Genomic DNA, 12114 nt, shown 5'->3' with positions numbered 1-12114 from the left:
TATTAAGAGTAGTGTGCTATGTTAGTGCAAATAAAAAAAAAAAACTTTAAATGAAGATTAATTGTGTGGTGCTTAATAATTATAGTTTAGTTTTTATTTTTTAGGTAAAATTTTAAACAAAATAAATTTTAATATAGTGGTAAAATCATTCACAAATTTATTATAATTTAGAGTAATAGCAAGTTTAAATCTTATTAGCATAATTAATTTTTATTTTTAAATAAAATATTATAAGGTATTTTAAGAATAAAAAAGTTTGACTAGACTTTATACACTAAACATAGAGTTTACATATTTAACAGAAAGGATAAATTTGACGATTTTTGATTAATTTTCATTTTGAAATTTAATATCACATTTGAAAAGAAGGCCAGAAATAATAATAAGAAAAAAATGACAAATCACAATAAAAGTGATTTCTATAAAGCTCAACCTTTAGTTACTTTATTAGGGTTTTTTTGATTGACTATATTTTCTTATTATTCTAGAGTAGCTCAAACGTTAGTTTATGCATTTACTCATTACTTTGTAATACATAGTTTTGAGGATTGTCTGAATTCTACTAAGTCAGAATTCTATTTTATTTTTAAAATTAAAAATTAGCATTAGAAAAATTAATGATAAAAAATAAAATAGCCACTTTATTTGAATTTTCAATCAATTTCATCGTCTTGTTAACTTAGAACAACTCAATATCGATTCATGCATCTACTTGTTAAAATTGTGTAAGCAATGGCATCACACATTCAAGAGGGGTGAATTGAGTGTTTAAACTTTTTTTTGATTGATCTTAAATTTTTTTTGCCAAATGTTGAGATTTCGGTACAAATTAATGGTGATTGAGTGAGAAGCTTAAAATGATCAAAGAAATGAATAAAAAAAATATAAAAGAGACACAAGCGATTTAGAGTGGTTCAGCTCAAATAACCTAATTCACTACCTTAACTCCTCACTAAATATTTTAAAATAATCATTATACCTCCAACTTGATTCCAAATAGGCCATTTAGTCCCAAGACTAAGATTTATAATATCCTACCTTGTAAAGTAGACCATCTAGCAATCTTGCTAGGTAATGTACAATAAGATTACAATAGAGAAGATTTAAGAAATGAATCTCTTAATTACAAAATTTCTCAAAAATTGAATACAAAATTTGGAACAAATAATATAAATGAAGAATAAAGCCTTTTGAGAGAAAAATTTGAAAATACTTGAGCATTTGAGAATAATTTCAATACTTGAAACTTGTAATAAATTCTCTAACCATTAAATGCACCATCAACCTGGTATTTATAGGCTTCATCGACCCTTTGAATTTAATAGTCATTGTTTGAGTCGTTATTCACCATTAAGGATATGCAAAACTAGCCGTTAAAAACATTTGTGACTAAAACAGTTGACATGGTTAAGAGTCGATCGATCGGTTAGGGAAAACCTTGAGGAACTGGTCAATAGAAGAAGCAAAAACAGTCAACATGGATAATGTAACAACCTGTTATTGGGTCAAAATTTTTTTGTTGTTATTTTTATGTGACATATTTTGGCATTACTTGATCTATATGTTGGAAATATTTAATGTGGTGTTAAGAAGTCTAAGATGAATGAAATATATGTGAATGAAATAGTCAAAGAGAAGTAAATTTATATGTTAGTTGACAAGTCAAGGTAATGAAAATTTAAGACGTTAAAAAGTCAAATAAGTGCACTAAGAAAGAGTCAAAGCATGGGTGTGTGTGTGCTTGTGGAAAAGTTAAAATTCAGGGGCTTAAATTGGAAGGGAGAAAATGGCTGCCATATGAATATATGTATATATATGTGTGTGTGTTTTATGTTTTACTTAAAGGAAATTTGTGTGTGTCAATATGTTTAATTGTGGGGGGTAAAACGGTAAGAGGAAACGAATTAAAAGGGGTTGTTGGGAGCCTTGGCATGGAAGTTTTCTTCTTTTTCTCTTCTTGGTTGTGAAAGCTTTGGAACAAGGGGTTGTGGTCTTGGCAACTTGTTCTTCGATTTGCCCATCAAACATCTATCAAAGGCAAGTTCCTGTTCTTTCTTTGTATATAACAAATTTTTCTTCTTTGTTCCTACGCAAGTTCTCCTTCTCCTCTTTTTCCCCCTACAGTGTCTTAATTCTTCTCTTGATTCAGTGTCTTTAGATTGTCCGTTTTTGGGTTTGGGATTCTGGAAACCCCTATCTCTTTGGTGAAAAAGGTTCCAACCTAGTTGTTTGTAACTCGTGTAGTTTTCCTTAAATTCTTAGAAAATTGCTTTAAAGATCCAAATGAAGTTTTGGTTCACTCCATCTTTTTAAAGGAATTATGAGTTTATTGTTAGAGTTAAGTGGTATGTAAGAATTTGGTGTTGCTTGCATGTATTTTTTGTTTCGTGTGTAGTGGTCTTCGTATTAGGGGGGGTCTGCCAGTTAATAGTTCCTTCTCATATGTCGACCATTCACTCAAATGGTTTTATTGATTGACAGAACTGTCGATCGTTTGAGGGTTGGTTCATGGTGTGTGGTGTAAATTGCATTTTGTTGGTCGATAGTTCTTTCTCATCTGTCAACCGTTTGCTCAATGGAGTTCTATCGATTGACAGATTAAGCCCCATCTGTCAACAGTTCACTTGAAAAGGTTCTATCGATCAACAAATGGGGGTGAGTCTGTCGGCCGATCATAGCATTGTCTTCTAGCGATTGACAATTACCTTTTGTTTGTTGACCTGTCCTCCTCTTTAGTCACCCACTTCTTCTTTTGATGCCTCTAATTGACCCCTTAATCATTATGCAAGCTTCTAATAAGCTCTTCCATCAACTTATAATCTTGATTTCCATTCTTGGAGGGTGAGAAATCTATTATGTGGTCATGTGTGCATTTGTTGGATTATATGTTGTGATTGATTGATGGGTGTGGATGGTTATGATATGCATAGAAAAATGAATAATTTTGAGTATGTGAATGGGTGTTTAATATATGAGCCTGTCTAGTTCATGTGTGTGGTGGTATGACATATGCACGGCACATATATATATATATATATATATATAAAGTAGTGTACCTATTATTTTGTACGACGACTATGACTATGACTATGAATGAGGGAAATGATATCCTAACAAGCCGGTAGGCATTTGCTTGTCCGTGAGAGTATCGGCTCATAATACTAGTCTGGTATAAAACGAAAGCGTGTTGTTTCTTTAAAAAAAAAAAAAAAAAAAAAACGAAAGCTTGAGTGGACAATAGTCCACAATATGATATTATGATATTATTATTGCATGGGCATATGATGTGGTTAATGATGAGAGGTTATGTAAATGATGAGAATTTACAAATTGTTGTGTGAAGTTCTATTCTCTCTTGTTATTATTATGCATGCCTTGATTTTTTACATTTCTTGTTTGCTATATTGTATACTTATTGAGTCTTGTGGCTCACCCTTATTTCTTTTTGTCATTCCAGATAAAGGTAAGGCTAAGGAAGGAGCTGGGAAGAGCAGTGCTTGAGTATTGCAGGGTATAAACAGGTGTACAGGGAAGGCTCTCCCAACTAAAAGGTCTTTGGACGTGTTTTGAGGGTAATATTAGAGTAGCTAATGTTGTATTTTAAATTATTACCTTTTCTACTTTGTCATGTATAGGCGGTTCAGCTTTAAGGAGTTGTTAAGGGAGCAAAGTTGAATGTACTCCTCGAAAATATATATATATATTTATGGTTATGATATTTAATGAATTCAGTGAAGATGATTTAAATTGAGTTTTTATTTGTACCTATACTCTTAGCGACCTCCTTCCGGATGTCCTATGCTAGCGGGATCTCGGGAATGAGCCCTTACAGTTTTGATCCGGTGCTTAGCAGTCGATAAGTGACCTTGGCTAATCCCATATTGATTGGTCAGGAGGGGATGTTGAGTTATTAAGTTAAGGCTAGGCATCAACCTTTAGAAGGTGGTGCCTAGGTCGTGACAAGTAATATTAGAACCGACCTTCTTTTACCTGTGGTGGGGCCAACATATACAAGGACGCACATGTCCAAAGGGGGAGCAGACCCGGTGCTTAGCAGTCGGTAAGTAACTCTGGAGAATCCCACAACAGCTGACCAGGAGGGGGCGCTGGGCTATTTAAGTACAGACTAAGCATCAACTTTTAAAAGATGGTGCCTACGTTGTGACATATAAAAATGGTTGACCAATTTTTATATAATAGCTATCAATCGTACTTGGCTAAGAGCTATCATTTGACCGATCAACAAGCTTGGACAGTCGGTCGACAATAAGGCCTCAAGCTGTTGATCATTTCTCGTGAGCGGTCGACAATTTGGCCTTTGTATTATAAAAACTTGGCTTCATTTTTCAATTGTTTCAAAATCAATTTTGATTAGACAAATTTAAATGATTCTTTTGACAAAAAGACTTGATTTTTTGAATGTCATCAAGTATTTTGAGAATGGTATTTTGGTATTGGACCAAATTGATTTTCATAATATCAAATTAAATTTTGTTTGGGTGCTTATAAATAATTTAGATGCACCAAGTAAAAATCACTTAAACAAAATTTTTCATTATTAAAGCCATATTGTTTTTCAACATAAAAAAACAAAACAACACTATTAATTGGTTTACATTATGTGGTTTTGAGATTGGTTAGAATTCTATTTTATTTTTAAAATAAAAAATTAGCATTCGAAAAAATCATGATATTATTGATAAATAAAAAAATAAAATTGGCACTTTATTAAGATTTTCAATCAATTATATTACCTTATTATCTTGGAATAAATCAGCATGGGTTCATGCATCTACTCATTAGATCACATTCCATGGTTTTGAAGTCAGTTCGAATCATATTTTATTTTTTAAATTCAAAATTAGCATTAGAAAAAATTTATCACATTATTTATGAAATAACCAAAAAATATGCTAATGGAAAGATATGCATATTTTTTTATTATGTAATATTTAAAACTAATGGTATATTAATTTTAAAATTTAAAATCACTTTTTCAAGAATAGTAGTAGAAATTGATTTATTCTTAACATCTATGAATTAAAGATGATTTTTGTTAATGATTTTCTGCCATTTATGCCATATCAGTTGAAGAAATACTATTTCAAGAACTATGTCTGTAATTTTTGGTTACATTGGATATTTTTCTATTTTGAAAGTTCAAAATTACCATTAAAAAATTTAAGCATTGACAAAAATTTAGATATTACAATTGTTCACAAATTTATTATAATTTAGAGTAATCCTAAGTTTAAATCTTGCTAACATAATAATTTTTTATTTTTAAATAAAATATTACAAGGTACTTTAAGAGTAAAAAAAGTTTGATGGGACTTTACAACACAAATATGGAGTTTAGATATTTAACAAAATAGATAAATTTGATAATTTTTAATTAATTTTTTATTTTAAAATTTAGTATAGGGTTGGCCCTAAAGGTAGGCAACCAAGACCGCCTAGGGCCCCACCTAGGGTCGATCCTGAGCCTAGGTAACTTGGACCGATCTCATATAGGGTTGGCAATAGATCGGTTTGGTTTCGATTTTTACCAAAACCATAACCAAATCAAACTTAAACTAGTAAAATCAAAACCAAACCATTACCCATTTGATTTTAAAAATTTAAAACCATAACCAAACCATTCGATTTTGGTTCGATTTCGGTTTAATCATGATTTTTTTAGTTTAATCTATACCAACAAACAAAGACAAATAGCATTCATAATTTTTTTTGATAATTTCACAACAAATAAAGATAAATTCTAATAAAGTTACTTTATTCTTGCATAAAGTTACAAAACTTCTTGAATAGAAAATCACATCTCCAAACCTACAATTGTTAAGATTAATAAATTAATATTTGCATAATTAAATTTTAAGTTAAGTTAAAAAAATTTAGTTACAAAAGTTAATACATTCATCAACAACATTAATATCTTCTTCGTAAATTGATTGCAAAGGGATTGTTTACTTTTGGTTCTCATCAAATGCACATGCACGAAGCACACTCTTTTAGTAATATGAGAAAGTATGGGCAAATGGCAATTGGCGATTTAATGAATCGTCCCAAATTCCTAGCATAATCTCATACAAAGCTTTATTGTAGTAAATAATTTGGGTCTTATTATCAGAAGAGTATGGGTATTCCCTACACATTTAGGGATTGTTCAATTTGGGGATTGAACTAAAAATTTGTCATTTGAAACGAAAAGAGTTGCATAATAACGAAATGAAATTCTATTATTATGATTCTCCTAGTAGTTTTTAGTTGTCAATCGAGAGAATCAAAGAACTAAAAGAAGATAGATCATACCAAACAAAGGCGGGCGAAGTCGACTGGCTGAGCAAGCAGACGAGCAAGAGAGAGACAGAGAACGAGGGCAAGCGTTAGCGGACGAGCAAGAGAGATCAATGGCGAGCAAGAGCAAGAGGGGTCGAGCCCTAGCGAGAGCAAGAGAGATCCAACGAGGGCGAGCAAGAACAAGAAAGATGCAGAGAGCGAGGGCGAGCGTGCACGGATGAGCAAGAGAAAGGAGGCAGCGAGGGTGAGAGATATTGAGGGCGGGAGAGAGCAAGAGAGATCCAACGAGGGCAAGTAAGAGCAAGAGAGATGTAGAGAGCGAAGGCAAGTGGATGAGCGAGAGGCAGCGAGGGTGAGAGAGAGTAAGAGCGAGATTGAGAGAGGAAGGAGAAGAGGAGGGGAGAAGGGTTTGCAAACAAGGCAATTGGGCTGGGGTGGGCTAGGCTTGAGTGGGCTCGGGTGGGCTGGGGTGTATATATATAATATATTATATATATATATTCGATTTGGTTCGGTTACCTACCATTCGGTTCGGTTTCAGTTCGGGTTTTGGTGAAAACTATAACCAAACCATACCCGTTGAAACAGTGTTCGATTTTTCTCCAAACTAAACCATTACCCAGTCAAACGATTTTTAACCGCGTTGACCGGTTCGATTTCGGTTCGATTTTTCATGGTTTCGGTTGCAATTGTCATCCCTAATCTCATATCCAACTAATTTTAAGTTAAAAAATTTAAAATAATAAAAAAATAAAAATAATTTTCACTAATAGACAACATAATGGATTTGATATAACAAGACAACGTATTATCATATATATATATATATAATAAATAAAAAAACAGTGAGGAAACCCCCATAAAAAATTTTAAGGGCCACTTATATATATTATTATATAATCAAATACAATATATAATATACTTAAATTTTAGGAACTCATATAAAATTTTGCTCAAGATCTCTAAAATCTCAAGATCGACCCTAATTTAATATCACATTTGTAAAGAAGACAATAAATGACGATAAGAGAAAATGACAAATGACGATATGAGTGATTATTTGAAAGCTCAATCTTTTGTTATATTATTAGAATTTCGATTAATTATATCCTCTTATTAATCTAAAACGACTTAATATTAATTCTTGCATTTACTTTTTCATGTTGGAATAGCTCTACATCGGTTCATGCATCTACTTATTGGTTTACAGTTTGTGACTTTGAAGTTAGTTCAAAATCTATTTTATTTCTAAAATTCAAAATTAATATTATAAAAAAACCATGATATTATTTATAAATAACCAAAAAATAAGTTAATGGTAAAAATAATTATATATTTTTTATTATGTAATATTTAAAACTAATGGTATATTAATTTTAAATTTTAAAATTACTTTTTCACGATAAGAAAAATTAATTTACTCTTAACATCTATAACTTAAAAATGATTTTTATTAAAGATTTTCTGTCATTTATGCCATATTACATGAAGAAATATTACTTTTACAACTATGTTGATAATTTTTGGATATTTTTCCATATTCAAAATTAGCATTAAAAAATTTAAGCATTGACAAGAATTAAGATATTATAGCTGAATTTATTTGTAATGAATTATAATAAATTACATTTGTTAATAAACTAATAAAATTTGAAATTGAAATAAAAAGTAAAAAAGGGATGTTATCATTCTATTTTTATATTAAATCATAATTGTTTTCCTTTCCTTTTCTTTTTTTGCTACGTGGACCATAGGTTTTGAATATATTAATATATTTTTTTTCTTTTTTCTCGATCTGTTACATTATTTTATTATTTTAAAATAATTCAGCATAGATTCATGCATCTAGTAATTAGTTTATATTACATGATTTTGGGGTTAATTTGAATCTTATTTTATTTTTAAAATTAAAATTTAGTATTAGAAAAAATTTATTATATTATTGATAAATAACCAATAAATAATTTGTATTTATAAATAAAAATAAAATAGCTACTTTATTAGAATTTTTGATCGATTATATTATTTTATTATTTTAGAACAGTTCACTATTGAGTTTACATGCATCTTGTGATTGGTTTATATTCTATAATTTTGTGATCATTCTGAATCCTATTTTATATTTAAAATTCTAAACAACCATTAGAAAAAATTTAATAACCAATAAGTTATATTTATAAATAAAAAAATAAAATAGCCACCAAGCTAATAGCATGATACCATTTTATCCTCCTCTGCATTGAAGATCATTGATTATCATGGTGGTCAAAAATTAAATTCGTAAGGGTATAAATGGAATATCATAAATAGGCTCCCTCTCCCTCTATATATGTGTATGAAGCAAAACCACTTGAAGCTTGTCACCATTACAGCTCAGAGAGAGAGGGAGAGAGAAAGAGAGAAGAAAGCTTCCGTTTACCGCTACACACTCAGCTCGCAGTTTTGGAAGAAGTATCCATCTCCAAACTCTTATATGTATCTCCACTCTGTATATACATTTGTATCTATGTAGATATGCATGAATGTATTATATGTTTGTGTCTCAGTGTAACTCTATTGTCTTCTACTGTTGATGTTCTTCAGAGAAAATTTGCGCAATTTTAGAAGTTTAGCAATGGAAGTTATCATTGTCGGAGAGACTCTTGCTGCGGACGAGGCGGTGCCAGAGACTCCAGCGGTTCAGGCGGAGACAAGGGCCGAAGAGGTGGCGGTTCCCGCCGCTACAACTGCCGAAGGGGCCGCCGCAGACGGTAGTGCGGCCGAAGTTGAATGGGGCGTGGGGGAGGAACAACCAGGGGAAACAGAAGGTGAAATGACCGACGATAAAAAAAGGAAGAGGCTGGAAGAAAAAGAAGTACAGATCCCAGAGACAAGTCTGATATCTCAGGAGCTTCTGGCTCCTGCTGCTGCGGTGACGGTGCCGAAGAGGCCAAGAGGGCGGCCTCGTGGATCCGGTAAACTTCAAAGGCTTGCAGCTCTTGGTGAGTTATCTGTCTTGCCATTCAATGAGAATTACAGATTTGTGTGTTCTTAGGCATATACACATCCATGCATGATCTAATCGGGACTAGTATGTACAGCAGTTCAGTAGATTTTATTGATATATATGGGAACCAAGTTGCCTTTGTGTACTGTATGCACAATTTCATTGATTATGATCGACAATCGAACTGATGGACATAGAGTTGTCGGCGATTTTGGCAATTCGAGACTTTAATCGCAAGGATCGCAAGTATTTTCGAAGAGATCATGTTGTATTTGGTATGAAATATCCTAATTATGATGTTTCGTTTCGTTCTTTTGACGATTTAGGGTTCAAGTTTTTGATCGAAGTCATATTTAGGTTTTTCACGCCGATAATAAATTTTGATCGAGACATACATATATATAGATATACAAAGATGAATTAATTGCCATTGCTATAAATAGTTTGATTGAAGAAATTTTGTTCTCACGGGTATGTGATAGCCTAATCATGAAGTTTGTTCGATTTATTTGAGGATTTATATATGGTCTAAATGTTTGATTGAAGTCATCTCTAGTTTCTTGTTGATACAATTTAGACCAATGTTTATTTATATGTATGATATATTGAAATGAATGTGCTAATATTTCCATAAAAAGTGGATGAATTTTATGATCTAAATCCTCTTCATTGAGTAAAACCAATGACAAATATTTTAAGGAAAATATCTTATACAGAAATAAAAGATATGTCAGTCAGGGTTAAAATAGTTTGGATACGTGAAAACAAGACCAATAGAGACTTTTATGAGAAGAGTGGATGAAATAAAAGAATTATTTTGTGAAACAAGTAAGGGAAAACTAAGAAAAAAATTATAAAAAATACTTAGGTATAATATTAGTTACAAGGGGCTTTATAGAAGATGAAGACCATAGATAGAATGACCGGAGAGCAAAAATTCGTGTACCCAATGACAAATAGTGGGATAAAGGCTTGGTATGATGTTGTTAATATCCTTTATTTCATTTTTCATTTTCATGGATTGTTGTTATAGTATTTCTAAAATATACTTATGTTTCTGTCAAATACCTTGAACAAAATTTGAAATTGATATTAGATCAAACCTTAAGGGGAAAATGCATAACAAATCGATTTGACAAGGGTTCATTAGTTTTTGTTTGATAGAAAGAAAAGCATAGGTATATAAGAGCCTCTTGGCTTAAGTTAAAAGCCTAGTTATAAAGATCATCTCCACTATAGCTCTTTGAACTGGAGGACAAAAAGCACTTTGCCGTTGTTCAGCCAATCTTGCTTTTGGTTAAAGAACCTAAAAGATTCATGAATTAGAGATTTAGAGGACTTACAGATAAAATCTATGATGAATTGGAAAGATAAGCCTGCAAGTCTCTACTGAATTGAACTCTTAGGTAGAGGATATGTATAAGAGGTTGTGGTTTAGTTATAATAACATGAAAATAGACTTGCACTGCGGTTGATCTTCAGAAATTGTTCACTTGGGGAAAAGAGAGAAAGTGAAATGATTTTAGGCCAAGTTGTTATTTTACTCTTTCTAGTGGCCAATTCAGAGGTTTTATAGAAGCAGATTAGTAACTTTAAGGGCTAGACTCTTAAAATTTAAAATATGGTTGGATTCTCACTCTTTCTAATGTGGATGTATCATTAGCCAGGAGTTGATTTTTGGTTATTATCATTCAGCATCTAAATCCTTTTATTTATTTATTTATTTTTTGCCTGGTTAAACTTTGAAATGCAATTTGTTTTTCTTCTTAACACCTTTCTCTGTTTACTTAGCTAATTTGTCTAGAAGCTGGTACCTGATTGGGAAAAAGAATGGATTGAATAACTGAATGATAGTGCTATTGATATAGCCATGTGAGAGCTTGATGTTGAAAATAAATGATTCAATATATAGGGTCACAAATGTATTTTTTAAATGTGTAATGCTATCTTAAAGTTTAGCCATTTAAAAGTGATCTATAAAGTTTATTTTTGGGCTATAGGGTATTAAACTATCATGGAATTAATGTGTAGAGACATAAGTTATATTTCTAAATTGATGAGGGGCCAATTTGGAAATATTAGAAGTTGTTATTAACTGCTATATAAATGGGTTATGGTTCCCAATTGATTAAGAGGTTTTGATATCTCTACATCCCCGTCAACAGAGAGAAATTCTAAGAAACTAGAAATACTTGAGGGGCACCGGGAGTTTAAGACAAGAGAGTGGGAGATTATTTTGATTGCTTCTGGCACCAAATTACTTTCATCGTTTTATTAGACACGCCCCAGTCATGAATATATTCACCCAGATAAGGGTGACCGGGCCTTGAGTTTGTTCTCAGCTCATCCAATCCTGATTGTTCCACGCACTTCGATTATTTCCATGGTTGCCCACTGTTTCATGTTCCTTTTCTTTTATTCTTTTGGAGTGCTGAATTGTGCATGCTTCTCTCATGAAACTCAGCAAACAGCAGTCAACCATATAAACAATCTATAATTCCAATTATTTGTGGATGATCCTTCATGTCAGATTATTAATTGCTCGGATTCATGACGGACCTTCATATTATTGGCTTAACTTTGTAAATATGGTGTAATGGTATAATTCTATTTCCATTCCATATGAATCCTTCTTGTTGAAATTCCTTCTCTTGTTGCGTAAGCGTTTACTTAATCTCTTGACTTGCTGACATTTTGTCTTGCTATTAAAATTTCTTTCGGTGAAGGCGATTTTGTGATAAATACGGCTGGGGGAAAACTGACTCCATACGTTTTAACTGTACAGGGCGGACAGGTAAGATTAGACATAGAAAATGAGGTTCTGTTAC

The sequence above is a fragment of the Diospyros lotus genome, chromosome 1 (genome assembly GCF_014633365.1).
Source record: "Diospyros lotus cultivar Yz01 chromosome 1, ASM1463336v1, whole genome shotgun sequence".
In the NCBI taxonomy this organism is placed as follows: domain Eukaryota; kingdom Viridiplantae; phylum Streptophyta; class Magnoliopsida; order Ericales; family Ebenaceae; genus Diospyros; species Diospyros lotus.
Note: the sequence above shows the minus strand (reverse complement) of the source record.